The sequence below is a fragment of the Rhinolophus hipposideros genome (genome assembly GCF_964194185.1).
Source record: "Rhinolophus hipposideros genome assembly, chromosome: 8".
Taxonomy (NCBI): domain Eukaryota; kingdom Metazoa; phylum Chordata; class Mammalia; order Chiroptera; family Rhinolophidae; genus Rhinolophus; species Rhinolophus hipposideros.
In genome coordinates, this window is record NC_138054.1 from 70,665,130 (window position 1) to 70,690,335 (window position 25,206).

General features: G+C 39.3%; 1 protein-coding gene across 3 annotated transcripts in view; it reads right to left on the reverse strand.

Annotated features, from left to right (window-relative positions):
- THRAP3 (thyroid hormone receptor associated protein 3) overlaps positions 1-25,206 on the reverse strand; it is a 61,366-nt gene that overhangs the window by 23,946 nt on the left and 12,214 nt on the right. Inside the window, exon 2 of one of the 3 annotated variants that reach the window (XM_081057051.1) lies at positions 12,922-13,018. The exons of the other annotated variants lie outside the window; for them this stretch is intronic. The gene's annotated coding sequence lies outside the window, so the exon portion shown is untranslated. The remainder of the gene's footprint in view (positions 1-12,921; positions 13,019-25,206) is intronic. 3 annotated transcript variants of the gene reach the window in all.

Below are 25,206 nucleotides of genomic sequence, written 5' to 3' on the forward strand. Positions count from 1 at the left end.
TACAGATAGCTTTTCCCATTTCTACTGTGTTCATGCTCTAAAAATATAATGGGAAGTGAGGTTGACAAATACTACCTGGGAAATCAATTTAACACCTTTTACATTTTACGAGTACCCAGCATGGTTTCTGTTCCAACTATAATTCCCCCAAAAGAAAGTTTTGCTTCTTCAACAATGCCCACTCTTTCTGGACATGCTGTTTCCTTTAGACTATTTTGAAAAAGTGCACTCCCTACATAGCTCACGGCTATGAAATGTGCCGCAGGTAAAAAGGTGCCTCCTGAAACACAACTATTTTTAGTAAAAACAACAACAACAACAACAACAAACTCCTACTTAAGGTAAGGTAGCCATGTGCCTACAACAGCATTGTAAAAGAATCCACCTCGTGACCAACACTTACAATCTATTGGACAGTAATGATCAATACTTACTATCTGTTGATAGTATCTATTATGTTTGGCCTGTTAGGATGCAGAAACATAAGACCTAGTTTCTAAACTCCCCGGTAAGGGTCTGGTATGCTCCACATATCCTCAGCTTCCCAACATTCTCCAGATGATGTGGTTTCATATCCACATTATTGCCCTGTTTGTCACTGAACCAATCAATTCTTGTTTGTCCTCCTTCACTGGGATACTCAGAACTTAATGTAATTCTCAAATTGTAGCCTAATATAGAACTATTTAGACACTATTCAATCTACCATTTCTCTTTCTGGCAGCCACACATGTTGATTCCCAGTGAGCTCTGAGTCACTAAGCCCTGAAATCCTTTTTCATAAACCCTTTTTCAGCTGCAGGATGTCCTCCTCCTCCCTCTTGTATTTATACAACAGTTGTTTTATTTCTTTTTCTCCCCTTTCATTTAAAAACCAAGTGTAGAATTTCAAACAGCCTTTTGAAAGCATTTCAGATACAATTCTGTCACTTGGAGCAAGGATTCATTTTCAGATTGTTCTGCAGAGCCCCTTGAGGATAGGTTCCAGACCCATCACCCTTTTCAAAGCCCAAGGCTTCTCCACCCAAACCACCTAATTACCAAGCAGATCAATGGTCCTTGAAAGAACACAGCTCTTAGAAGAACAGATGCATTTTACTTAAAACAAAACAAAGGTCTTAAGATATATAATTACATGGCTTGTTTACCACAAAAAAACACAGATCTTATTTTTCAGCTCCAAGAAAAAGGAATAATATTGGCAGAGAAGGCAAAACCAAACTTCTCTCAATCAACAAGTCTCAAAGATAAGGAAGAATTAAATTACTCCTCCCCCCTTCTCATTCCGTATTAAGTTTCTTCTTGGTATCTCTACCGACTATGCCAGCATTGTGGTTGCACATGGTAGGTGTCTGATGAACATTTTGGGAGTATTTACTACAGTTTGCCCCATGTTTGGAACCCTGAGGGTAGCCTATTGAGTGAGCAGTTATATGTGGCAGGAGATTGGATTCCTAAAACTAAGTAGTGCCAAATAAAGCCTCTCAAAGGGCCACCCTGAGGTTCCAACATTGGCAGTCCTAAATGGCCAGGCTACATAGAAACCATACAACTATCCTTCAATCTATAAATACTAGGCTCATATCCAAAAGGTCTTCAAAGAAAAGACTTAACTGTTTATTTTTATAAAAAGAGGATTTACTACTAGTCAAGCAAATAAAAATGTAAGGCAAACATACTATAACCTGAAAATAACATAAAACAGATCCACAGCCATCCTAACATGTAAAAATAAATTCAAAACTAAGTTTTTAACGCTCTCTCAAACCACTGAAGAGTATGGAAGTTGAGCTGGACCAGAGAACCAAAGTCTGCTGGTAAACAGTTTGATCTCTGGTACCTACACCTAACTACTGTTCTGAATGGCTTCACTGCTGTAACTTAATGTCTGGACAGGGCTTGGTTGGGCAAACCACTCCTTTTCCTTTGCTCATTTGCATTAATATCCAACTTACTACCTCACAGGATATTCACTTTCTCCAAGAGATCTCATGTACCTTGAAGAGCATATTCAGAGCCTTTCTCATGGTGTTAACTCTCATTTCAACGTCCATATTACAACCAATTTGAGAGCAAACAAAGTATGAGGTAGTCTGATAAACACTAACACAGCGGCTACTTCAACAATCGAGCATAGAGGTGCGGTTATCTTCTTTTCTTTTCTTAGGTTATTAGAACATATTAACTTCATGAAACTTTTATTACTAATTCTTTCTGCAAGGGCTCATTAGAAAAGCCAGGTGTTAACTCAAGGAAGCAGGAATATTACAAATGATCACTTATTTTAATCTGCTTAATTTGGGCTACAGGACCCAAACAAAATCTAAGCCCAAAGAATTTCAAGACAGGAGCAATAAATATCACCCTCTAAAAGGAAACGGTCAAAACAATGGATAAAAACAGTCACCTATGGAAATCTTCCCAAAAAATAACCCTCCAAAAAGAAATGCAAAAATCTCATCATAAGACAGAATCCTTTTAGGTAAGTCTCTAAGATGTAAATACTGTAAGATACACTGAAACATTGAAATGTATAACATCTGTGACCTGAGTTTATAAACACATAAGTTTTAGTAATAAATACTGAAATAAATAATGAAAGGGGGAAACTGAAGCATAAAGAATTTGCATCTTCAGGTTCAGAGAAAGAGAAGGCTATGATTTAATGACTCATAGTAATGGTCAAAAGAAAAATATCCATCGAGAAGTAGAGGAACCATAGAATTCAAACCTAAAAATTAGCATATCATTAAACAAAGTTTTTTTACCCTGCTTCTGGCTGAGACAGGCTGGGAGTGTGAGTGTGACATTTGTATCTAGCAATGTACAGTTTACAGAATATGTAAGGTGACAATGGGGAAAAGGATTTTAAATTGGGACTTTCCTGAGAGGCCCGGATACATTATTTCCTCAAGTAGGACTGTTCAGCTATCCTGATTTGATGGACTTCCTCCGTAAGAACATCCAGCTCCTCTTGCTCTATATCTAGAATATATTCACCAAACACCCTTCTAACTTAGAATCTGGTCTCTGGATGGACCTGTCTACCAGAAGAGGCTGCTCCAGGCAAACATTGGATTTCCTGGTAGATTCATATCCACTGGAAATTCATTCCCTGGCACTTTTATTTATCTGTAATAACTGCTAACATTTCCTAAGATGTGCCAGACAGGGAGCTATGAACCTTCAGCATTATCTAATTTTATACACACAAACCTTCTTAAGTACAACATTCCGTACCTGTTCTGGAGAAGAGGAAACCAGGACTTAGGAGTTAACTTGCCCCCCCCCCTCTAAGTTCCACAGCTAATGAAGTCCAGAATTCAAACACAGACCTCACCGGCTACTCCCATGTTATACCCCACTCATCAGTCTCTTGTGAATTTGATCAGTTAAAAATAAAAATCAATCTTTGAAGCATAATTATCTTAAACCAGCAAAGCTGAAATGCTTAGCTTAACTAAAGCAGCCAACAGTTCTTTCCCCACCCTTTCTCTAACTCATAACACATGCAAAAAACGGAAACAGGCTCTGCCTGAAATCTGTCTCAGAACTTCCAGTGCAAAAAGAAGTCCCTTGCCAAAGACAGCAGGAATGTTTCTGCTACAGATGATTTCAGAGAGCCTAAACTAGGAAAGCTACAGCCAGTTGATGCGAACAAAGAGCTTTGTGTAACAAGAGACTAATAACAACAAACATGAACATTAATGACCAAGGGTAAAAAAAGCGGTCCTTGCCTGGAAAAGCATCCATCTCCCAGAGGAGCAGCTCAACACCAGCCTCTTTCTGAGAGGACTCCCGGCTCTAGAGCTCGCCTACACCAAGGCTGTACAGACAGACTTATTTCCAGGTGCACCCCCCACCCTCGCAGTCCTAGGCAACCACTTAGCACATTCTGTCTCTAGAGATTTGCCTCTGGGGGATACTTTGTATAAATGGAATCTCCTAATATGTGGGGTTTTGTGACTGGCTTCTTTCACTCAGCATGTTTGCAAGGTTGATACATGTTGTAGCATGCTATCAGTACTACATTCCTTTTTCATTCCATTGTATGGATATATCACATTTGCTGATGGACACTTGGGTGTTTCCACTTTTTGGCTATTATGCATAGTGCTGCTATAAACGTTCATGTATTTTTTGTGTTTTCGTCTCTTGGGTATGTATACTTAGGAGTGGTACTGCTCAGTCATTTGGTAACTCTATGCTTAACTTTATGAGGAACTGCCAGACTATTTTCCAAAGCAGCTATACAATTCTTCATTCTCACTATAAGTATTAGGTTTGGTGCACAACTGCGATTTAAAAGGTTAAAGAAAAAATTGCAAAAATCACAATTACTTTTGCACCAAACTAATATATGAGGGTTCTCATGCTTCTCATCTTCTACACTTATATCTTTTTTATTATAGCTATCCTACTGAGTGTATATAAAGTGGTATCTTATTGAGGTTCTCCCCTCCCCCCCACCAGTCAAGTTGTTGTCCTTTCAGTCTTAGTTGTGGAGGGCGCAGCTCAGCTCCAGGTCCAGTTGCCATTGCTAGTTAGTTGCAGGGAGCACAGCCCACCATCCCTTGTGGGACTCGAATTGAACTGGCAACCTTGTGGTTGAGAGCCTGCGCTCCAACCAACTGAGCCATCTGGGAGGCAGCTCAGCTCAAGGTTCCGTGTTCAATGTTAGTTGCAGGGGGCTGAGCCCACCATCCCCTGCGGGACTCAAGGAGTTGAACTGGCAAACCTTGTGGTTGAGAGCCCACTGGCCCATGTGGGAATCGAACCGGCAGCCTTTGGAGTGAGGAGCACGGAGCTCTAACCGCCTGAGCCACCAGGCAGGCCCCTCTTATTGAGGTTTTGATTTTTGTTTCTCTAATAACTAGTGATGTTGAGCAACTTTTCTTGTATGTATTGGCTATTTGTGTACCTTCTTTTGGAGAAATGCCTTTCAGGTCCTTTGTCCATTTTTAAATTATTTGTCCTTTTATTGAGTTGTACAGTTCTTTATAAATTCTGAATACAAGTCCCTTCCTTATTAGATACATGCTTATTTTTTTATGAGATCCAATTTATCTTTTTTCTTTTGTGCTTATGCTTCTGATATCATGTCTAAGAAGGGTTTGCCCAAGGTCACAAAGATTTACTCCTAAGTTGCCTTCTAAGAGTTTTATACGTATAGCTTTTACAAAATATATGATCTATTTTGGGTTTTTATGTTATGGTACAAGGTAAGGGTCCAACTTAATTCTTTTGTATGTGGATATCCAGATGTCCCAGTACCATTTGATGAAAAGACTATTCTATTCTTTCCCTATTGAAATGTCTTCGCATCTTTGTCAAAAATCAACTGACCATAAACGTGAGGGTTTATTTCTGTACTCTCAATTGTATTCCATTGACCTGTCGTGTCTATGTGTGTGCCAACACCACAGTCTTGATTACTGTGGCACTGTAGTACATCTTCAATCAGAAACTATGGGTTCTCCAACCTCCTCCTTTTTCAAGAGTTTTAGCTGTTCTGGGTCCCTTAGATTTCCATATGAATTTTAGAACCAGCATGTCAATTTCTGCAAAAAGCTAGCTGGGATTTTGACAAAGATTACTTTGAATCTGTAGATAAATTTGGAGAGAACTGCCATCTTTACAATGGGTCTCTAACATAATCTTGAAGGAATAGGAAAGGTCCCCGAGGACTGACCCCATGGAGCCTCCATTCCCTTGTCCCTTGCCCAGGCCTAAGGATTGTCTCTGTTCTGTCAAGAGGACAGCACACTTTTCGATGGCACTATATTTGATGGCTGTTAGGTAACACAAGAGTCCTATCAAATATGTTTAATAATTCAGGATACCAAACCCAAGAGGCTACAATATGAACTGGTCAGAGATCATGTCTGATCTGTTCTCCATTTTACCGTCAGTACTTTGCACAGTGCTTAGCTTAGCCATGGAGGGAACACTTGGTATTTGATAAGTGAAAAGGCTCTTTCAAACTTCGTCTTCCTTCTCCGTTCTCCTTACCACATCAGCAGGAATAATAAAAGATCAGTTCATCAAATATTAACAATATAGTCCAGGAATAAAATAAATATGTACCACAGCCTTATTCACCACTGCTAAACTGGAAGTTGAGATCATTCTTATCCTTTCTACATTTCACTCAAAGGCGCAGAGGGCCAAACTGACTGATCTCAGTATTAGGGACACACACTGCATTTTTCGGTGCCAGGTTAGAGTGAAAACCACTGCTACCAAGCGCAGTCAAGACAACCATGCTTTCAACAGTCACTAAAGGCCAAGCACAAAATTCTTGGTGAAAGACACAAATGACTGAGATAAAGAAAAGATAGAGACAAAAATTAACAAAGAAGGAAATTCAGTATTCCTAAAGGACTGCAGGCACCGCAGTAGGCCCGGTGTGTGCCCTCTACCTCTGGCTGGTGAAGGGTAAGAAAGCAGAATTCAGGGGAAATATTAACCATGTTTACTATTTTGCGCTTTTCTCTGGAGATTATCCTCTCCTGTGTAAGAGGGAGGGACAGAAGGAAATAGACTCAAGAGCAGCTGTGGGTATCTCTAGGGTTAACAGTTTGCCAAGGCTTCACACCCCACCCATATCCCTGAAGAAATCAAACCAGAGACCCTATTTCTGGTATTTACTCTATTAAGTGACTCTCTCAAATCATTAAATAATTCAGTTAATATAACACGAATTTCAATTCTGAGGTCTTAAAATTTACAGAGACGAATACCCACTTGCGCATGAAGCACCTTCCTGAAAGTGGAGATAGAGTCCATTAGGAAGAATGACAACTTTATTTATTGCTTAAACAATTTAAAGATATAGTAAAAGGCTTGCCCTTGTCTATATTATAAAATCAAGATTATTTTGGAGCTTAGTACTAAAATTCTCAAACTTTAAATATTGAATTACATGGAATTTGGTAAAACTTGCTTTAAAAATGTGTACTAGGTAGGTACAGATGTACATATAAAACATACATAAATAAGCACATAAAGCAAACTGTTAACAGTGTTTACCTCTGCAGGGCAGGAAGAAAGGTATGGAAAGGAAGGAAGCAGGAAAAGGGAAAGACACAAAATGCGGCAGATAGAATGAAAGCACTTACTTTTCACCTTATATACAATTTTTTTTTAGCTAGTGATTTCATAGATGACTTCCTATATTATTCTAAAAGGATTATTGACATTCATAGTTAATGGTGTTGACTCTTCTGTCTTCACTGTGAAATCAAAACATTTACCTACTTCTGAGATATTTTAAAAATCTAAAATAGTAATTTCCACATGACCCTAAATAAATAAAACTGCATTTTAATTACTCAAAGTCCATTTCAGGGAACCTTACTACAATGGAGTTGTTTTGCTCTTTTATAACTTTAAAGAAGGGTAAGAAGGGCCAGCCTTAGAGCCAACTGGGTTCTATTTTTTTAAAATGTTTTTATTATGTGAGTGTTGATTCAAACACACACAAAAATAGAAAAGAATAGAAACCCAGTGTACCCATCATCCAGCTTCAAAAATCATCAACTCTGCAGGTGGGCTCTCTTCGTGGTCAAAATCCTAATAAGTTTGGGTGGATAGAATGAGTCTCTGCTGCTATTTTCCCATGCCCTTTCCCTAAAAATACCAGAGAATCCTTGTATTAAAAAACACAAACACGCAATGAAGGGACCCAAATGGCTCACCTCTACATGCTTCTCCATGTGTACTCTGTAAATAAGTCTAAAAGGAAAATCATTTATTAGCAAATAACAATCACTCCAATTTAAGTACAAAGACATTTAAAGTAAATTCCAAAGTGTAACATTAAACTATCTCCTAATTATAGGACATGAGTAATCCAAAATACCAATTCTATTGTGGGCTGTTTCATCAACTTGTTTTTAGAAGTGTGAAGACTTCCTAACAGCTGAGAAAATAAGGGGAGAAAATACATATTAATAAACGACATTTTTCGATCAGCAAACCAGAAAAGCTAAGTCTTCCAACTCTACAGAGTCCAAAATCCACCGTAAAAATTGTGAACTCACTTCAACTGGTTTGTTTGTCATTTGGGGAAATATGTGACACTGTCATTTTTTACCAATGTGCTTTTATGCAAGTCTTACTAGCGATTTCCCTGAAAATAACTTTTATTAATGAGAGAACTATTTCAGTTCATTTATGCTAACAACAGACCTGTTTACAAAACAAATTCTCAACTGTCCTTCCTAATAGTTGTTATTAGATTAGAAAGAGAATTCAAGCAGGAACCAGTTTGGCAAACTTCACAGAAACAATTCAGCACAGGGAGTCCTCTGTGTTCAGTAAAGGAAGGTTAAGGAACTGCTATAAAACCCACACCCCAAGAGAAACAGTATCTGGCCGTTGATTCTTATGTCCGGGTAACTGCAGAAACAGCAGGCCCAACTCTGTGTATTGTTTTCACTATATTAAAAAAAAACAAACACCTCATGATAGCTATCCAGACACGTGGATAATTTTTCTGAAGTGAGCATTAAGAAGTTACCCTGAGGGTAAGTTCTGATGTCATTTACAAGTACAGCAATTAAGGAATGGCAAACCTGATATGAAAGTACACATGGATTATTTATAATAATAAAAGAGCTTTTTTCCTAGGTCAAGAATACTGCCAAGGTGGGAAGTACGGGGCCAGCTCTTATCCATAAAGGTTCAATTCCAAGTCCTCCACAAGTTCATCTCTGTTCTCCCTTAGAAGCCTTAATATTTCTTTGGGTAGCAAACAGGAACATAGTTACCTATCTCTTAAAAATTTCATATAAAACTGTATAACAAAAAAAGAAAAAAACTGATGACATTTTGCTGTCACTTCAAACTTGAAGAAAAGGGATAATTCCTTTTTAATAGTATTGCCACTTTGACCGCTTTGGGCTGCTCAGACCTGTTCTGACAGAGCTCATCTCCAAAAGCCACCAGCTGCCCAGTATTCTGTGGGTGGGGATAGGGACTACGGACTCCTGTCTAACAGGAAGTCCATCCTGCTGCGTCCAGCACAACAAGGGCAGCGAGGAGGCGAGAAGGGGCGGTCTGGGTTAAGTTTTTAAGAAAAGAAACAGAGACTTAATGCTGTTAAATCTCTCAGAAGGCCAGGGGTCTCTCAGTCTCAGAGAACTGGAGCCCTGAACAAAGCCGACTGGAGGCTTTTATTGACCACTATGGAAGGGAGTAACAGTGTTTTATGGCACGGTCTGTGAGACTCATAAACATCCCAAGCCAATTTATCTTAGTCTCTAAACAGCCGAGGTACAAGGTCCCACTATATCTTATTGAAGGTAAATATCTTCTCAGTGTTAAGTCTCTCAGATATAAGAGATAACTGGTCTTTGTTCTCCTCATTATTTTTCTAACTGACAGCTGTTAGGGAAAAGCCAGAGCCGGCAACAGACTTTCCCAAGCAGGGGGAAGGGGAGGCAAGGCCCTTTCCCATATTTGTTTAAGGCAGCTCATTGGGGGTCCCCACTCGGTTCCACCTGGCTTAGGTTGTATCTCCCGTGAGATATCTTACCCGTCTTTGGCTACAAACCATCTTTTGGGGATCAGACAGAGAGACATAAGGTGGAGTTTCTTGCTATTAGTAATAAGTAATCAGATCTTCCGACCCATAACAATGAAGTGTTTTTTACCTTTAATGGCTAACTTGGCATGTGCTGCACTGAGATATATAGAAGCAAGAATAGGTCATATTCTATGGCCATGACCTTTAGAGAACAAATCCCTTTGCTGCTAGATGTTAGCAGAGAAAATCAACAGCAAGCTGAGGGGGCCATTTACTTGGAACTTGTTCATCAGGATATCCCCAGTGTAGGCAACTTGTATCTTCTGAGAATTTGCTCCACAGATGTCTATTAAGCTCAAGATCACCCATGCAATTAAACTTTCACCATTAGCATGAACAACATAGCATTAATTTAAATAATCTCGACTCATCCCCCCAGACGCTCTTCTCCTATATTCTTAGGGGAGGGTAACAGCAATTTTAGTTCCTGTTTTAAATGGGTGTGCGTTACCATCGGGGAATATGTTCTTCTCATTTTTTGAAGAGAAACTTAGCTTTTCTAACTTAATAAAGACACTATAGCCTATGTTAACTAATGGCCTATGGCTTCCTTCCAGCTCTCATTATGGCAAACCTTTCTGAAAACTACACAGCCAATCATGACACTCAACTACTTATTTTTTAAAATGAAATTATTACTACTAATACTTTGGGCTGAACTAGTGGTACATAGTGCAATCACCTATAGATCTTTTAAAAAGTCCATTTATTAAGATTCTTATTCAGAAAACCTGGAAAGGGATTCAGAACCAGTGGTTGATAGCTCTTCTTTGTGGATTCCAAGGACTAGGGTTATGGTCTCTCTTTGTAAAACAGTCCTCCCACCACTGATGCACAGAACTCCACTGTTTACATCGAGTTCTACATAAAGCTTGTGTACAACTTTATGAGAAATAAGTTGTTTGACATCTTTGATAGACACTGGTCTTTTATAGGATCAAATCATCTTCTTCAAACAAATCTATCACACACAGGTTTAGAGGGGGAAAAGTATTTGTGTTGGAGTTTATTTCCTATATTAATCTATCACTGCTTTAAGTTTGGAATGTGGGAAGGTAATCATTCAATAACTAAATCATATTAATTTATCTATTCCTTCAGAAGTATGAGCTCTTGGAGCTGCATTGTCCAACACACATGTGGCTACTGAGCTCTTAAAATAAGGCTGGTCTGAAGTGAGATGAGCTATAGGTATAAAATAAATACTACAGGATTTTGAAGACTTAGTACAAAAATCAGAATGTAAAATATCTTAACTTTTTTCTTTTAAAGATTTTATTGGGGGCCAGCCCGATGGCTCAGGCGGTTAGAGCTCCATGCTACTAATTCCGAAGGCTGCCGGTTCGATTCCTACATGGGCCAGTGGGCTCTCAACCTCAAGGTTGCCAGTTCAATTCCTCAACTCCCACAAGGGATGGTGGGCTCCGCCCCCTGCAACTAAAATTGAACACGGCACCTTGAGCTGAGCTGCTGCTGAGCTCCTGGAAGTCTCAGTTGGTTGGAGCACGTCCTCTCAACCACAAGGTTGCCAGTTCGATTCCCGCAAGGGATGGTGGGCTGTGCCCCCTGCAACTAGAAAACAGCAACTGGACCTGGAGCTGAGCTGCACCCTCCACAACTAAGACTGAAAGGACAACAACCTGAAGCTGAACGGCACCCTCCACAACTAAGACTGGAAGGACAACGACTTGGGGAAAAGTCCTGGAAGTATACACTGTTCCCCAATAAAGTCCCGTTCCCCTTCCCCAATAAAATCTTAAAAAAAAAAAAAAACACCAACAACTTAATTAAAGAACTTCATTATGAAATTTCATAACATTGGGAAAAAGAAGTTTTAAAGTCTCACAGATTACAAACAGGTTATATGCAATGTAACTGACTTCTCAACAACACTGAAAGCCAAAAGGCAATAGAGCAGTATCTTCAAAATTATAAAAAATTATTTCCAAACTAGAATTCTATACCCCACCAAACTAATGACCAATGTGACGGCAGAATAAAGGCATTTTTAGATATGCATGTCTAAAAATTTTACTTCTTGTATAGCCTTTTTTCAGGAAGCTAATGGAGAAAGGTGCTTCTCCAAAACAAGAGATAAATCAAAAAAGATACAGGAAAAGATCATGGGATCCAGTACGAGAGAGAGAGGAAAAATCATGATGATGATGATGATGTTGGGATGGCAGGTATGGCAGCTGGGCAGCTACCTCAAGCACACATCGGGACAAAGCAGATCAGAAGGTATCTCCACAAGATAAAATTTATAATCTAGCTAAAATGCTTGAGGAAGATTTACACTTCTGGGTAGCGTTTAGAGAGGAATTACTGATAAAAACATAGAAACTAAGCAAAAGAGATAAAAAAAAGATATCAATTGAGAAGACAAAAAGTTGTACAAGAAAGTTAACTATAGCATGTAACATGATTTGGCTGTGAATAAGGTATACATAACCATAATATCAACAGTGAATGCTGATCTAACTAAAATTACATTATAACCAGAGTGACAACAAATGTGGATGTGTGAGGTATGGGGGAATTCTTCCAGAAAACTGCTACTATCTGAGGTGGGAAGTTAATACCAAAAACTGGAAAATCAGTAAGTAGCAAAATAAGATCGTATTTAAACGTAATACCAAAAGAAAGCAGAGTTGGAAATGATTGCTTCTAGGCACTAGAAAGGGGGCAGAGAGGGATTGCTGTTTTTCATAAAAATCCCTGTGGAGCTGATGGTCTGATGTATCTATGCATAGGAGTTTTGTACATGTATTAATAAAGTAAAAAAAAAAGTGCAAATACATTTATAAGATACTTTTTAAATAAAAGCCTAAATGTCTACCAAAAAGGAACTAGATAAATTATATGGCACATCCATAATGAAATGCCATGAGTCATTTAAAAATGCAGAGAAAAACTTGTTCTTGTTAACAAGAACGAGATGACAAGTACAACCCCAATTTTGATTAAATACACATATCCAAGTAACATATGCATAAACATACTATTCACCAAAATATTAACCATAATTATACATAGGTCAAGTTTATAGATGACCTTTTTCAGTATTTCCAAATGAATAAACATGTGTTATTAAAGAACTCAAAAGTTAGTTAAAATAAAAACTGCTGATTCTACAACTTAGAAAGGAATCAGAGAAGAGAGCAATGCTACTTTGTCATCTTGTTTCAGTTTGTTAAACTGAAAAACAAACACTGCTTTAATAAGAACCCAGAACTTCCATTAAGGAATTTTATCAATAAACAACTCAATGTAAGATAGGTTTTGTAAGTCAGTGAAGTTATTAGTTCCTTTTACCACCACGCATTTACCTTATGAGCGATTCGACTTGCACCAGATCCCAGACACTACCTCAAAGGAACCCTGACAGTGCCGCTGGAGTCTCCAGTTTACAGGCAGGATACAATTCTGGAAATGAGGAAAACAGTGATAAATGGCTACCCAACCCCTGCAGATTGTATCTTGAAATACTGATACTTAAAATCGATAAGCAAAAACTCTAGTCCTCAACTTCACTCCCAGCGGGCACAAGCTTCTCTCTCAAAGTATACTAGCCTGCGAGTCTCTGTCTGTGTCTGCCACACACGTTTTTATCCATCTGACTTCCTCTGGGAAGGCTGCAGCATAAAAAACTAAAACCTTCCTCTTGAGTACCCTGATACTTTCACTGGCAACGTTTCAGGTGCTACAGTTTGTATCATGCAAGACTAATTCACAAACTTCATCATTCAACCTGGAAAATTACTTCAGAATTATTAGTTATCTGTGAAACAACAAAAATAACCGAGCTATGCTGAACTAAATTTAACAAATACATTTCAAGTTAAAATAACTCCCCATCTTCATTCCTCAAAGTACGTAGACGTACACACACACACACACACACACACATACACACATACACACACTCACCCTTCTGATCCAGTTTTTTAAATATTCTCAAATCTAAACATTACTAACATGGTCATACAATAAAGTTATGTAGAGTGTTACCAAAACAAATAAGAAAACAAAGTTCCAAAACCAACAAGCTCATGTATGTAGTTAATGTCCTCACTTCTAGCATATTAATAAAGCTTTATGGTTCATTCACATTACTAATAAAGTAGGAAGGCATCCATGCAGGCTTGACGTTAATCTTTTCTTTTCACTTACTTAGCATTCACTCTGTCAAGGTTTTTCTGAAACCTGTGGCTTACACATAGCTTAACCCTTGCCTACTCAGCCAGGAAAGAAAGGACTGTAAACTATGCTCTTGGTACAAGAGGAACGCTCAGCCTAGAAAGCCTCCTCCCCTCTCACCAAACTCCTCCGCATTCCTCTGAGGGTCTCCTCCTCCAGCAAGCAGGCCCTGGCTCTCCCAGGCCAGTCAGGGACTGCATCTCTGTTACCCTACACGTCTCTCCTTACATTCCGCTCATTCAATCTGTTCATATGTCAATTTCCCTGACAGTGATATGTGTCTGCTGAATAAACGGATTACTCAAGCAATAAACTCCTGACCTATACCAAAGGTAATCAGGCCATTAACATTACAAACAGGCAACAAAAACCTCCTCTTCAAACAAGCCAACAAAAACTTACTCTTAAAGCTAAGATAAGACTTTTATCCAGATGAAGTCAGTTTTCAAAACTTTTACCAAATTAATGGTAATGTTGATCTATATTAACTTAGTTGATAAATAGTAAAAACACAGCACTTTCAAAAACTCATTGCTTCAAACTACTTGTGCACATATTCTTGCAGGTTATTTTAGGTTACATCAGCCAAAACTTCTTTCCCTATTTCTAACTGGGTACAAGCACTCACACCAACCAGTCTAAGGAAAAGCGCAATGACTGCTACAGGATCGAAAACCTTACTCTAAAACTCACTGAATTTAAAAAGGACTATTCCAATATATCCATTCTTAAAATTCTAACCAGACAGCAAACACACAGGCTTCCATTTTACTACCCATCCTGTTTCTTTCCTATTAATTAACCTTTCTTGGATGTTGGTGAGTTTTATCATCCCAACAAGTCTTCAATTTTCCACATCACAATGGGTGGAGAAGCAGACCTGAGTCTCTGGCCCTTAGTTATTCTGTGACAGTAAGGAGACACCTCAAGCCCTGAGTCACCCCTACCACCAGTCTACTATACACCACAACCCCAAACTGTCCTACCTGTGTCACCTGGACAGTCATAGGCATACGTTTTGGCCTGTCTCCTGAACCTCCCTTAGTCAGATACCTGAGCCTTCCTTAGTCAGATACTTTTTCCCCTTCTACAGTTTCCCTTCTAATTGTCCACTTAAGTGCCTACTACAATGCCAGGCTCTATTCTAGGCAATTCAACAATTTAAAAATCTCTTCATTCCTGGAGCTTACATTCTAGGGGGTAGGTGGGAATACATGGGTGAATAAGAGTTACAATTTTATATAAAGTGGTCAGGGAAGACCTCTCTCGTGAGACAGCTGAGCAGACTTGAAGAGTATGATGTGCCTTAACTGAAGGCAGAGGGAACCAAACAAAAAACAGCAAGTGCAAAGACCCTGGGGAGGGAACATGCTTGGCGTATCTGAGGGAGGAAAAGTGTGGCTGCAATGCAGAAACTTGCCATGGAGCAGTTGGAACACCAGGTCAGAGATATGAATGGATAGGACTTGCAAGCCATTGTAAGGGCTCTAGTTTTCCTCTGGGTAATGTGGGCAGCCACTGGAGTGTTTTGAGCAAAGGAGTAATGTGACCAGAATTATGTTTCAAAAGGATCATCTTGGCTGCTGAGTGAAGAACAGACTTTAATGGAGCAAGGGCAGAAGAAACTGGTAGATATTGCTTACAATAACCCAGGTAAAGGACAACAGTAGCTTAGACCAGTGTGTAGCTCAGAATACTCCAAAGTCCTATATGCTACTAGACCTTCTGTAACATAGTTCCTAAATCAAAACAAACAGTGAACACGAATATTCAAGGGCCATAATATCTGTACCTCCTACGGAAAGTACCTCATCTCAGGCACCCCTGCTAATTTTTTGAGATGCAGAACATAAGGAAACATAAGGATGACCTTGCCTGCTCTTATGAACTGAGGTCAAAGCCAGTCCTTTAAGCCACCAGGCATAACGTGCTTATATAAATACTCACAAACTAATGTGTTCTATCTTCAAAAACATGACATCAATAAAAGTAAATAAGAAGACAGTGTCTTCTACTCAAGTTAACCCAAAGTAGCCAATCAGTAACAAAATTTAATCTTAGCCAATCCACACTGAAAAAAAAATCAGGAATTGGTAAGATTATGACAGCTGAGTAAATAAACCTTTAACATTTTACCAAAGAGAACTGCAATGTCTGCTCCATGTAGCTTCCCTGGTATCAGTAGGAACCAAGATTGAATCCAACACAGTGGAATTACCATAAATGGCCTTGGAGAGAAAGACAGATACTTCCCAAAGGGTCGTGTATACAAGACCTTCTCTACACTGGGGAGGTCAGCAAATGATGGCACACAGGCCAAATTTAGCCCAACCTGTTTCTGTACCACCCATGAGATAATAATGGGTTCTGCATTTTTAAATGGTTGAAAAAAATTCAAGAATATTTCATGATGTGTAAAAAATTCTATTAAATTCCAATTTCAACATCTATGAATAGTTCTATTGGAACACCACCACGTTCGTTATTTTACAGATAGCTGCTTTCACACTACAGCAGCAAAGCTGAGTAGTTGGAACAGAGGTTGCATGCAGTGATCTCACCACTTTGCAGTGAAGTTATAACTCAACAACATTTCAAGTACCATGCATTCCATCGCATCACATTTTATTATTTTTAAATTACCATTATGTCAAAACAAGAAGAAAAAAGTAGATTTTGTTACCCATTTAAGACACAATGTGGCGTGTGGATCATTTTATTATTGAATTAGATGGTAAAGCAGTTTATTATGAAATGACACCATAGCTGTGCCAGGGCTACAACATGTCAACATTACCAAACTAAGCATTCATCACAATAGTCCCAACTCAGAAGCCAACTATTAGAAAAATTAGGAAGTCTAGGGCCGGCCCGGTGGCTCAGGAGGTTAGAGCTCCATGCTCCTAACTCCGAAGGCTGCACGTTCGATTCCCACATGGGCCAGTGGGCTCTCAACCACAAGGTTGCCGGTTCAACTCCTCGAGTCCCGCAAGGGATGGTGGGCTGCGCCCCCTGCAACTAAGATTGAACATGGCACCTTGAACTGAGCTGCCGCTGAGCTCCCGGATGACTTGGTTGGAGCTCGTCCTCTCAACCACAAGGTTGCCGGTTCGACTCCTGCAACAGCAATTGGACCTGGAGCTGAGCTGCGCCCTCCACAACTAAGACTGAAAGGACAACAAAGTGAAGCTGAACGGCACTCTCCAAAACTAAGATTGAAAGGACAACAACTTGACTTGGAAAAAAGTTCTGGAAGTACGCACTGTTCCCCAATAAAGTCCTGTTCCCCTTCCCCAATAAAATCTTTAAAAAAAAAAAAAAAGTCTAAAACAACACAGAAAATCTTCGCAAAAAATAAAAATGAGGCTAAAACCAAAGTAATTTCCTGAGAGGTTCATTTGTTAGAGTAACAAGGAAAGCTGTTACTATTATATTGCTATACTATTAATAATTTACTTTGTTGTTTACAGTGGGCTAATTAAACCATGTTTGACTACAGCAGCCAAAGAAATGTGTCCGGAGAAAATGAACTTAAGACTATTAGCCTTTTGGCTTTCGAATCAGGCACAATGGGAGCAACACCAGCAGTCAATTAAAAAATACGGCAGGTGGAGGGGAAAGGTGCTGACCTAAGTAACTGTGGGAATGAGTGGAATAGGGAAGAATAAATGGAAAAGAAACTGCACAAAACCACCGCATTCTAGTAGATAAGAGTTGTTTCCCATGGGGGTTTGGGTTAACGATTCTGAAACCACTATATGTGTATACTGGAATTAATAAGTAAATGGATGGCAGATGGTGAGAGCCAAGTTTCTCACTGTTGGGAAACAGTGGGAGGTTATAGACAAGAAAAAGGTTAGAAATTGACACGGAACTGTATTAGTTGGAGATACCATTATGAACTCATATTTAGCTTAATATAGATACAAATGGACGCAAAGAAATATCAGAACTATTCAAAGATATTTCTATAAGTACACAGAATGTGTTTATATACACATTTCCTGTATGTGTACACACATATATTCTTTAGGTATATAGAAACACATGTGTTAGTATACACACACGTTTCCTTGCTCAGTCAGCTGAGAAGATCTAGAAGCAATAACATTCCAGTAGCAACGAGCACACTTAGAACCCAGATCTTGATTTCTAATACCCCTTTCCAATAAAAGAAACTGGGGCTCCTTGGGAAAATGGCTGGTTCTAGGGCCAGGGCAAGGAATACACAGGATGAGGTTGGAGTATCTTGAAGGGCCACAAAGTAAGGAAGTGCTTTAAAAAAAAAAAAAAAAAAGAAGCCACAATCTTCATTGGGGTTTGTCAAAAGGACACTCCCGTCCAACTGAAAGAGCTCTCAGGGGCGGCCGGATGGCTCAGTTGGTTAGGATTGCTGGTTCGATTCCCACATGGGCCAGTGAGCTGCGCCCTCCACAATTATACTGAAGACAACAAGCTGCTGCTGAGCTTCCAGAGGGTCAGCCGGATGGCTCAGCTGGAGCACAAGCTCTCAACAACAAGGTGGCCGATTCAATTCCCGCATGGGATGGTGGGCTGCGCCCCCTGCAACTAAGATTGGAAACGTGACTGGACTTGGGGCTGAGCTGCGCCCTCCACAACTAGATTGAAGGACAACAACTTGGAGCTGATGGGCCCTGGAGAAACACAGAAAATATGAACAAAATAAAGCAGTACCAGATTATAACTTAAAGTATAAAATATCCATGAGTCCATATTAATATACCCAACTGATGGACTAAATAAATGGGTGAAGAGACCAAGCTCCCACACAGAATTCCAAATAATTTATGTATACACTCTCTCCCCAGGAGGTGGAACATAATTCTGCACTTCAAGGGATTTCCTTCCAAAGTACTGGATGGAGGGGAACAGGGAGTAACCTGCGTTGGAGAAACTCAGCCAGATGATCAAGGTTAACGCCAACAGTGAGTCACACTGACAGCATGTATTCCTTCATATGTGATGAAAATGGCACTTTACCTCTGTGGTCTTTCTGCCCCAAATCAGTAACACCAGTCTAATCATGAGAAAACTATCAGACAAACCCAACTGAGGAATTTTCTACAAAATACCTAACCAGCACTCCTCAAAACTGTCAATGAAACCAAAAACAAGAAAAGTCTGAGAAGCCGTCACAGCCAAGAGGAGCCTAAGGAGACATGACGACTAAACGTGTTGTCTTAAATGGGATCCTGGAACATACAAGGACATTAGGTAGAAACTAAGGAAATCTGAATAGAAGACATGGATTTTAGTTAATAAGAATTTATCAATAGTACAGCATAGGAGACAGTCATTTGTATTGGAATGGCGATGTACGGTGTCAGAGGGGTAATAGACTTGTTGGGATTACTACTTTGTGAGGGGTATAAATGTCTAATCAATTTGTTTTGTAAATCTAAAACTAAAAAAGAAAGTATTGGTATCAGTTCATTAGTTGTGACCAATGTACCATACTAAGATGTTAACAGGGAAAATGCATACATGTACTATTTCCTGATTTTCTGTACATCTGAAACTGTTCAAATAAAGCATTTGTCTAAAAAGAAAAAAGGCAAATGATTTTGAGTGGTGTTCTTTGGCTCTTGATGATTCAACAGCTATTACTGATCTTGCTCATTGTTTACTGGAGAAGTCAATGCCAAGTTTGAAGTGACTGAAGAGTTAGCCTGTATGAATATGTATGAATATGTATGGAACTACAGAGCATTTTTTTCCAAGTTGAAAGAACACTAATTCAGTACAACCTGAACTTGAATCTGATAATAATAGGTGTCACAAAATGACTGTGCTAAAATGGTGTGTGGTGAAAAAAGGGCTTAGTTGGACCAATTTATAAAGCTTGTGAAAATGTCAAGTATTTAAAGCATATGATTATTCCATATTTTCACCAGCAGGTGGTCTGCAAAAAAAATTTTTTTTTCTTAAACATCATTTTACTTTATGATTTTATTTTTTGCCTCTTCTTCCGCCTCTGCCCCTCACTCCAATTCAAGCCGTTGTTTCTCAGTCTAGTTGTGTAGGACCTAGCTCCCGGGCCCATGCTGGTATTAGGAGCCTTGCAGTCCTCTCGGCTGAGACAGTTGGTCACCGGTCAGCCACTCACAGCAGCTCAACACCGGCTGCCAGCCACTTGCATGCTGGCCACCGGCTGCTCAGGGCAGCACACAGTAGCCCACACCCACCTCCGGAGCTGCTCACGGCAGCCCAGCTCCAGGGAGAGCCGTTGTTCACAATCTTGGCTGTAGAGGGCGCAGCTCACTGGCCCATATGAGAATCAAACCCGCTACCTCAGCATTAGGAGCACGGGGCTCCAACCACCTGAGCCACCAGGCCAGGCTCCCCCCCAAAATTTTAAACTACCACGTGTTATTTAGCCAGTATTGTCAAGAGTGACTTTCATTTGCTCTCAATTTACTTTTGTAGACTTAATCATTGTCAGTTCTGTGAATTTTTGTCAAAAATAGAAAGTGAGTCCTTACCTGCCTACCAAACAATAGTTCAATGGCTCAGCAGTGGTAAAATTTTATTGTGACTTTTTTTTTTTGAAGCTCAGGGCTGAATCTGGAAATTTTCTGAACAAGAGAGCGCACTATTAAACACTATTATTGAATACGGAATGGCTTTAGAAATTAGCTTTCCTGCAGACTTGGCGTTTCTTAATGAATTCAATCAAAAATTACAAGGCAAAATAGCACTTTGGGAAACATACTGCAGCAAATTAATTTTAACATTGTTTCAATCACAAGTAACGTTAAGTTACTTTATTCACTCTCTTGCTGTCAAATGTTAAAACAACCAATGACATCTCCATTCCCACACAAATCTAAAGCACATATTTTCTTAGCTCAAACTATACAGTCCCAACATATTTCCAACCTCAATGCAAGTACCAAGGAAATACCCATCTTTCAAAATCCATCTAACTGCAGCTAAGGAGCTTCCATCTAATCCTCAATTGGAAATGACTAATGTGCAGTGCAATTACATGCTAAAAGGCAAATATCAAGAATCTAACAGAATTCTGTTTTCAAGTGATGAATCTGCCCAATTAAAATCCTATGTTCGGGGGAAAAAAAAAAAAAATCCTATGTTCGGGCCAGCCCGGTGGCTCAGGCAGTTGGAGCTCCGTGCTCCTAACTCCGAAGGCTGCCAGTTCGATTCCCACATGGCCCAGTGGGCTCTCAACCATACGGTTGCCGGTTCAATTCCTCGGTTGCCGGTTCAATTCCTCGACTCCCACAAGGGATGGTGAGCAGCGCCGCCTGCAACTAAAATTGAACACAGCATCTTGAGCTAAGCTGCCGCTGAGCTCCTGGATGGCTCAGTTTGTTGGAGCGCGTCCTCTCAACCTCAAGGTTGCCGGTTCAACTCCCGCAAGGGATGGTGGGCTGCGCCCCCTGCAACTAGAAAACGGCAACTGGACCTGGAGCTGAGCTGCGCCCTCCACAACTAAGATTGAAAGGACAACAATTTGAAGCGGAACAGCACCCTCCACAACTAAGACTGAAAGGACAACTTGACTTGGAGAAAATTCCCAGAAGTACACACTGTTCCCCAATAAAGTCCTGTTCCCCTTCCCCAATAAAATCTTTTTTTTTAAATCCTATGCTCAAAAAAATCATACGCTCATGGATTATTAGTACTTGGCAGTACCTCTCTGTGTGAGGACACTTTCAAAAATGACATATGTAAAATGTCATTCCAGATTAACATTCACAGAGGAATATCTGCCATCAATTTTGATAGATGAAGTTAACTTTGAACCCAAGTAAAATGTTATCCCCCCCAAAAGAATCTCATTCTTCTAACAGACCTGTATTACAAAAATTGTATTCAAGTATTGTATTCTGAATTCTGCCAATTAAAAAAATGTTTTCTCTTTTGTTATGTAAGTGCCTACATAATATCCTCAATTTTGCCCCTTGGCCCCAAAGTCTAAAGTATTACCTGGACCTTTATAGAAAAAGTTTGCCAACTCTGGTTCTACATCACTTGCCTAGCAAAAGCATTTAGTGCAAATGGCCAAACAAGGATAAACACTTACAGAGCAGTATTTCTGAAAACTCAGTCTCAAATGGCAGAAACTCATTTTTTAATACTTATGCCCAGCAACGTACAGTAAGGCAAATAAAATCAGTAATCAATCATTCCAAAGTAATTTCCCAAGCACTAGCCCAACAAATGGTAAGAAAGAGCTCTAAGGCCGGACTACCTAGGTTTGTCCCCAGTTCCACCAACTAGCAGTTGTGAGGCCTGTGATAAGTCACTTGATTAAATCTTATTATCTTTGCTTCCTCATCTGTCAAACTGGTTCCTATTACACAGGGTTGTTGTGAAAAAACTGAATAAATCAATCCGTGTGTAATGTTCTTGAAAGAGTGCTTAGCACACAGTAAGTACTTAATAAATATTACTATATTATTAATCAGGCCAATGTCAAAATGGCCATTAAAAGACTAAAGGACTGCAGCCAGCTGGTATGGGTAGTCACACTATTAAACAATTACCTTCTTTCTCTTTTTTATTTTGTTGTTGTACATTTTATTATTATTATTAGTTTCAGGTGTACTAAAGAACATAACGATTAGACATTCGTACCCCTCACAAAGTGATAGCCCCCGCCTCCAAGTCTACTGTCTCTCTGACATTGCATACAGCTGTTACAATAATTTTCTTTCTCTTGAGAATTCAGAATTCGGCTTTACAGCAGACTCAAAATATAAGATGCTTATTACGTCTTCAAAACCTCTTAAAGAAGCAGAACACTCTGGCAACAAATCCGGGCTATACTTGCTCCCATGCTGAGTCTGCCCCATAAATGACATCATTATTCTGTGCCACAGGTTCTCAGTTTATAAGGGATCTACATGCCATCTGTGCACCTGACAGTTTCTACATAGACAGGTGGTTTTTAAAATCATGCTGAGGTGCCCTAAAGCAAAATAACATATCATCTGAGTCCTCCGACCCACCGACCACCAGATAAGACTGTGTGTTATCTGAAACCCTAACAGCTACTTTCCCATAATTTATCATCTTTTCATCACATTACAAAACTTTTATTAGCTACCATTTCCCTACAACATAAGCCTCTGTTTCCTTGAAAACTACTAGAGCAGTATCACTAAACTAAATGGCTCCTTGGTAACAAACAGATACCAGATCAAATTCCTTTTTGTATTCCTAGTGTCTAGTTACATGTTCATTGACTGACAAATGAGTATTAGCTATAGTTTTTCTTTTTACTATTGTAAAATATACATAACACAAAATTCACCATTTTAACCATTTTTAAGTGTACAGTTCAGTTCAGTGGCATTAAGTACCACCATCCATCCACCTCCAGAACTTTATATTCTCAAACTGAAACTGGGTACCCATTAAATAGTATCCTCCCTGTAACCACCATTCTACTTTGTCTCTGTGAATCTGACTACTCCAGCTTCCTCATCTGAGTGACATCATATATATTGTCCTTTTATGTCTAGCTTATGTCACCCAACATAATGTCAAAATTCATCCATGCTGTCACCTATGAAGTATTTTTAATTTACTGGGGACCTATGAAGTTTTTTAAAAGAGGAAAAAAGGTACAGAATCATAGAACTTGAGATAGTAACATAAAGTGTTTTATTTGCCTAAAGATACTAAAATGTTTCTTATTTTTTTCTTTTTAGTAACATATGCACAGTAAAAATTTCAAATTGTACAAGGGCCTAGGGCCGGCCTTGTGGCTCAGGCGGTAGAGCTCCGTGCTCCTAACACTGAAGGCTGCTGGTTCGATTCCCACATGGGCCAGTGGGCTCTCAACCACAAGGTTGCCAGTTTAATTCCTCGAGTCCCGCAAGGGATGGTGGGCTCTGCCCCCTGCAACTAACAACAGCAACTGGACCTGGAGCTGAGCTGTGACCTCCACAACTAAGATTGAAAGGACAACGTGACTTGGAAAAAAATCCTGGAAGTACACAGTTCCCCAATTAAAAAAAAAAAAAAAAAAAGTCCTGTTCCCCTTCCCCAATAATAAATTTTTAAAAAACCTTAAAAAAAAAAAAAAAACTTGTACAAGAGCATATACTGAAAAGAGGTCTCCTTCCTAATTTCTGCCCTCCCTATTCCCAACTTCCAGTCCTCCTCCCTGGTTTAAAAATGTTTTATTTTGGAACACGATCACCAACTACTTGCTGCCTTGCCTTGAGGATGTCCTATTAGTGAGATACTCAGTTGGCCTATCAGGGCTGGCTGTTCCTCGCTTCTAAAAATACCAACATAAAGATACAAAACAATGTACATAAAAATTTTAAGAACATTTTACAAATATTTCATTAAATTAACGTTCAGTGAGAACACCATATGAATAACGTCTTTGCCAGACAGCATGTTGAGGCAAGAAAGATTACAGGCTCTGGAGTCACATAAAAACCAGTCGAAAACATTTTCACTCTTTTAAGCCTCAGTTTCCTGATCTATAAAATAGGAGTAACGCTACCTCATGAACTGTTGCAATGATTAAATGACAAAAACATCTAAATTATAGTATAGTTCCTAGTAATATAGCAAGCTCTCAAGTAAGAGTAACAACTAATTATTAATTTCCTTCACAGGGCACTGTAGGAAGCACCAAGATGAATCAGAAAAGTCCTGCCCTTCCAGGTGCTTGTAATAACAACAGAGGAATTTATCTCTGCTCAGTATTATCATTATTCTGCTAAGAACCAGATTAATACAACTTCCAGCCTACAATTCTAACTCTTATGAATCTATTTCTAAATCTCTCTGAAATAGTTATTTGCGAAATATAATTGTTATTTGAAGTGCTAGAGAATCAAGTTCATTATCATTAGACCATGTATAGGGTGTGTAGCCTCAACTGGATTTAATCATAATGTGAAGATTTTTGTGAGTAAGAGACCATGATCCAATCCAATCTACGTGCAAGACCACTGAGCCAGATAAGAGTTTTGGACAAATATGACTAGAATTAGAATCGCAGAGCATTGAGAGTTGCACTCTGAGAGATCCTATCTCGCGCAACCCTAGTCTTACAGAAGGGAAAAAGGGATCTGCCCAACAAAGCGAGCTATGCGTAAAACTAGAGGCTAAAGGCCCTTCCTTGACTGTCAGTTCTTTTACATCATCAGGCCACCTTTTGCCTGTTAAGGAACCTTAAGCCACAAACTTCATCCAGTCAGCTCTGATTTCTCACTTTTCTTCCCAGTTACTTAAGACCTAAAGGAAAAAAAATTTTTTAATGTACCTTATGAAATTGGTTTTAGAAACATTCCTAAATATTCTTACTTAGCTAAAATGTACTCTATTGGAAGCTACAGGGAATGCTAACTAAGAATAAATCTAACCCACTAACGGCCCATTTGAAAGAAAATTTCAGTCGA